At 37.9% G+C, this 6,000-nt stretch overlaps 1 long non-coding RNA gene across 2 annotated transcripts in view; it reads left to right on the forward strand.

Moving 5' to 3' along the window:
- Positions 1–5,653, forward strand: part of LOC147380250 (uncharacterized) — a 38,234-nt gene extending 32,581 nt beyond the window's left edge. For both annotated transcript variants that reach the window (XR_015135068.1, XR_015135072.1), the window contains one exon: positions 5,453–5,653. This is a non-coding gene — a long non-coding RNA (uncharacterized LOC147380250). The remainder of the gene's footprint in view (positions 1–5,452) is intronic.
- The last annotated feature ends 347 nt before the right edge of the window (positions 5,654–6,000 follow it).

The following is a 6,000-nucleotide window of genomic DNA, read 5'->3' on the forward strand; positions in this document are numbered from 1 at the left end:
ATCTGGGGCCAGTGACAAGGCTTCATCACTCAGAGCTTTTGTGTAATAAAGTTTTATTAAAGTGCAAAAGAGATAGAGAAAGCTTCTGACATAGACATCAGAAGGGAGCAGAAAGAGTGCCCTCCTGCTAGTCTTTAGCTGTTTGTTATATAGCTACAAGCAGTCTACTAATTAGAGAAAGGAAATGTCTCAAAACTCAGAGACTGGCACCAGGCCCCTCACCCACAAAATGCATTTTGAAATAACATTGGCACAAGGTGAGTTGTCCCAGGCCATAAAATGATTGACATGAATCTTGAAGAAAGGCAGGTTTCCAAGAAAATACAATCTCTTTAACATAGCTTAAGAGAACATTTGCGTGAGTAAAACATACTGGCTTGTCAAGTTGGTTCTGAGTCTTAGGTAGAATGACTTGAAGACAGAGTCTAGGGTAAATGCATAGTTCATTAACATAACTTAAGGCAAACATTTCCATAAGAAAAACCGCGTTGGTTAACTCAAGGCTTGAGAAAAGTTCAGGTGGACCCAGGTGTTGTCATGGCAACACAGAATTTTAAAAGAAACCTCTTTGGAAATTTGTATAAAGAAGGGGAAAAAGTACACTAGTAGTTTGTTTCCTCCTGTTTCCACTTAAGAGAGAGATAAAAAATGTCTGATTCTTGCAGCCTATTTCCTCTGTTTGGAGACCCCTGGCCTTCCTGCCTGTTACCCTCTCAAAGTGTTCAGAGAAAATGGCTGAAAGTGCTGGCCAGATGTATCAGTGGGAAAACAAACTTTGTAATTAGGATTCAGTGAGCACACTGCCACACTTAACCACCACGCTTTCCTTCCATCTATTTACTGAAGATATATTGAAAACAAACAGTAAGACATTAATTAATTTAAAATAGACTGTCCTTATTTGTATACAGATTTTTCTCTGTGATAAATAATTAAGAGAGGATCAATCATGTGCCCTTTTTTACAATCATGTAAAAATAGGTTTATTTGCAAGAATCTCACCCAGGTTCACACTATCTGAGGAAAAAGAACAGTAACCACAACCACTTTCAACCAAATTAAAATGTTATGATGATTTTAGATTTGGGGTGGTTAAATATAAGTGTGACATAAAATATATTCAGGAGATTTGAGATTTGTAAACATTCAAAGAATTATTTGTTTATATGATCAAGGAATCATATAAATGACATTATTTTGAAAAACAATTGAAGAAGTAGACATTTCTGGAAACCCTGCCATTTGTGACAACATAGATGATCCTGGAGTATCTTATGGTGAGTGAAATAAGCCATTTACAGAAGAACAAGTAACTACATGATTTCATTTATATGAGGAATCTGAAACAGTTAAACTAATGGAATCAGAGAGTAGAATACTGGTTGCCAGGTCTAGGGGGAGGAGGAATCTTGGTCAAAGGGTACATGGTTTAAGTTATGTAAGTTCTGGAGATTGACTATACAGTATATAGCTTATAGTTAGCAATACTGTGTTTTATACTTAAAATTTGCTAAGAGATAGATCTTTTGTTTAGTGTTCCTATCACAAAAAAAACTCCACGAGTAAAGAAGTCAGGAGGAATCTTTTGGATGTGATATATGCATGGTGTTGATTGTGGTGATGGTTTCATGGATGTATCAGTTCAGTTGTTCAGTCATGTCCAACTCTTTGCTTCCGTGTCCATCACCAACTCCCAGAGCTTGCTCAAACTCATGTCCACCGAGTTGGTGGTGCCATCCAACCATCTCATCCTCTGACATACTCCTTTCACAGTTTAGAACCGGTTCTTTGTTCTATGTCCAGTCCTAACTGTTGCTTCTTGACCTGCATACAGATATCTCAGGAGGCAGGTAAGGTGGTCTGTTATTCCCATTTCTTGAAGAATTCTCCACAGTTTATTGTGATCCACACAATCAAAAGCTTTAATGTAGTCAATGAAACAGAAGTAGATGTTTTTCTGGAACTCTCTTGCTTTTTCTATGATCCAACAGATGTTGGCAATTTGATCTCTGGTTACTCTGCCTTTTTAAATCCAGTTTGAACATCTGGAAGTTCTCGGTTTGCATACTGTTGAAGCCTAGCTAGGAGAATTTTGAGCATTACTTTGCTAGCGTGTGAGATGAGTTCAATTGTGCGATAGTTGGAACATTCTTTGGCCTTGCCTTTCTTTGGAATCAGAATGAAAACTGACCTTTTCCAATCCTGTGTTCACTGCTGAGTGTAAGGCTTCCTCAGACAAGGCCTTCTCATTTTGCCTTTTTGCATTTCTTTTTCTTGGGGATGGTTTTGATCACCACCTCTTGTACAATGTTACGAACATGGCTATATAGTTATCTCTAAACTCATCATTACATTATACAGATTTTTGTATGTCAATCATACCTCAATGAAATACTTAGTTAAAAAAAAAAATCTTAATGGGTTTCCATTGCTTGTAGGCTAAAGACCAAAATTTTGACCATGACCCCTTGGTACAAGCATAGCCTGGCATCCATCCTCCTTTTCTGCATCTCATTCTTCTTTTTTCACCTTTCTTACTCTTACTTTCTGTTCTTCATCCACACTATTCCACACTATTCCTCAGTGTGATTGGCTGCTTCTCATTAAAGCTCATTTCCTCTTTCTGGATCATCTTTACCTATTACATTCAAGCAGTTCTTCATAACATATTTCTCCTCCCTGAGACTATAAGATCAGTCTTCACTTTTTCTAAGAATCCTTCACTGGCCTCCTGCTCTGGGTCAAAGGTTCCTCTAAGTGTCTTACTTTGTCAGCACTTATTACATTTATAGTTTACATTGTATTACACTTAAATAGTCCCCATCTTGCCATGAGAGCTCCAAGGATGCTGGCCCTCTGTCAGTTTTTACTTATTAATGTATTCCCAGTGCCTAATACAGTGCCTCATACACACTAGGGATTTGATAGTTTTTGATAAAATTAACAAAAATGATTCTAAATTAAACATGCAATGAGTATCTGCCTCATTAATATTTCAGTTGTTTATAATTAAATCAATTCAGTGAGAGTAAATAAGAATATTTCTAATAACACAAATGGAATCATAACTTCAAATGATTTGTATATATAGTGCTAGCAGTTATCCCATTGATCTGTGTTGGGTGGATGAAGTCATTTGTGAATCCAATACAGCTCAGGCTCTTGAAAAATGTGGTTGCTACTACCAACTGAGGGACAGCTTTTATGAGTAGACTTCATGGAAAAGATTGATGCTTGTACCCACTAATAGTATCATGGTTATCTTACAATATCTTTCTCTTTGAGCACAAAGGCACAAATGCATGTGCATCCACACCCAGGTTCACTTGGTAGTCAGTCGTGCCCACTTTCCGGTTTAGTCCACAGCTGTCAGTTCTGCACTGAAACAGGCATTACAGGGTATTGAAAACCACCTGATGGGATACATTTTCTCTTTCATCTTTGTATCTTTAAGCTCTAACAGAATACCTGGCTCATAACCACTCTAAAAACTGTATGATAATTTAGTAAATTTAACAAATAAATGAATGTACAAAAGACATGGAGCTCTTTGACTGGTATTAATGCACAAAGGTATTTGAGAGTGGAGAATGCCGCAGATATTGGGAGACTTGAAATTTAGTGTCAGTAGTGTTATTTCTTTCCTGATAAGATGATGAGTAGAGTGTTATTTAAGAAGAAGTGATGAACTCTGACCAAAGCATGGCACTCCTTGAGACTATAATCAAGTTGCTAATGAAGCCCGAGTAAAGAACCAGGTGGACAAACATTAGATTAATTTTTTTTTTTTAAGTTTAGGAGGAAAATATCAGAGTTATAGCAAAACCAGTGCCTATTTTACAGAGGTGCTCACTGAATACAATATTGGAGACAAATTTGATAGAATACACGACACTAAGGCACTTTCCTTTTTCTTGGCAAGAAAAGTTCAAGTAAAATTTGAATAATTGTTTGAGGGTATTAAGAAATGCATTTTTTTTTTAACATGAATGCTGTGATGGCACATTTGAGGAAGAAGAAGCTCACAGTTGTTAATGATGCATTGCTATTTAACATAAGCAACCTATTCCAATTCAGCTACTTCATCAGAAAATTTGAAAGGCAAATATTTCTTGCATTTCAATGATCACCCAATATATAAATCATTAACAAATTTTGTTGGGGAGGTTATGGAGGATTTTGGTATTGATTGCTGACTCTAAAACTGAGTTAAATTAACTTGGAAACTTGGAGTTTCTTTTTTGACGCCCTCAACTCATGATTTATGCCACTAAATCACATTTTCTATGAAATATAATGTCATATATTTTATTTTAGGTTAGTAAAAAGCTAAGAAATTATGTACTTGATTTCCAATCTTGTTTCATAAATATGCAACATTTCCTTTCCTGTAAACTAAGGTTTTCAAGCCAGAAATTGTTCAGTTCTAAGAAGGACTCTAGCAGTTTTCTTTCTCTTGTTTACATAGTCTTGTGTTTAATTTTTAGACCACAATAAGGGAAAGTCTGACTGTTGTTTAATTCACATTTGAATGTTTTGTGTCTGTATTATTATTTTTTAAATGATGCTGTACATTTTAAGGACCTTTTCTAGGAACTGGTAACTAGTGAGAGAGGCCATTGTACTTTCACCATGAATTAGAGATCTCATAACAACTTTGTGGGGTGGACCTTAGAATGAAGGTAGAGAAAATCAGGCAGGGAAAGGAAGATAGTCCCAGCTATCATCCAAACAGAAATATGCTTGGATTCTTATTACCACATTTTCCTGGGAAGTATAACTTAGGGGCCTATTTGGGCTGAATTTGTTGTTGTTTTTAAGCTGCTAAGTTGTGTTCAATCCTTTTGCTACCCCATCGACTGTAGCCCACCAGGGTCCTCTGTCCATGGGATTTCCCAGGCAAGAATACTGGAGTGGGATGCCATTTCCTTCTCCAGGGAATCTTCTTGACTCATGGATTGATTGGCGTCTCCTGCATTGCAGGCAGATTCTTTGTGGCTCAGATATTAAAGAATCTGACTGCAGTAGAGGAGACCCAGGTTCAGCCCCTGAGTTGGGAAGATCCCTGGAGAAAAGAATGGCAACCCACTCCTGTATTCTTGCCTATGAAATCCCATGGACAGAGGAGCCTGGTGGGCAGTTCATGGCATCTCAAAGAGTCAGACGCTACTGAGTGATTAACACTTTCACTTTTTTCTTCTTTGTCACGGAGCCACCTGGGAAGCCCATGGACTGAATTATGCCTCCTTCAATGTCATAAGTTGAAGCCCTAACCCCCAGTACTTCAGAATGTAACCTTATTTACAGATAGAATATTTAAAGAGGTAATTTAGGGTGGGCCCTAAAACTCCATAGACAGAGAACCCTGGTGGGCTACAGTCTATGGGGTCGCAAAGAGTTGGACATGACTAAGCAACTAACATTTCACTTCACTTTTTTTTTTCTAATCCAGTCTGACTGGTATCCTTAAGGAAAGAGGAAATTTGGACCTACAGATACCAGGGCCATGCATGCATAGAGGGATGACTGTGTGCAGAGGCAGCAGGAGGGTGGCCGCGTGTGAGCCAAGGAGAGGCCTTAGGAGAAACCACATCAGCTGACACTTGGTCTCCGATTTTAGATCAAGTCCAAGAAATAAACTTCTATTGTTTAAGTCTGTTGTTACCGTTGTTTAACCTAATCTGTGGTTATTCGTTATGGCAGCCCCGTTCAAAAAATACAGAGGCATGGAAGATACTTAGTGAGCTCTGCTTCGTGTCAGACAGCATTGGGGGCTCCTTGTAGGCACTCACTTAAACACATGTTGGTGTCTTTTAAGCAGTGTAGACAGAGATCAGAGTCAGTGGGAGAAGACTTCTGTTTGAAAGATGAGTATAAATTTTATTATGAGTTGAATCATGTCCCCCTCAAAAGATATGTTGAAGTCCTACCCCCAATAGCTCATAATGTGACATTTTTGGAAAGTAGGGTCTTTGTAGATGTAGTCAAGTTAGGATGAGG

This window comes from Bos grunniens, chromosome 1 (assembly GCF_055505025.1).
Source record: "Bos grunniens cultivar Pamir isolate PY7600 chromosome 1, Bosgru_T2T1.0, whole genome shotgun sequence".
Lineage (NCBI taxonomy): Eukaryota > Metazoa > Chordata > Mammalia > Artiodactyla > Bovidae > Bos > Bos grunniens.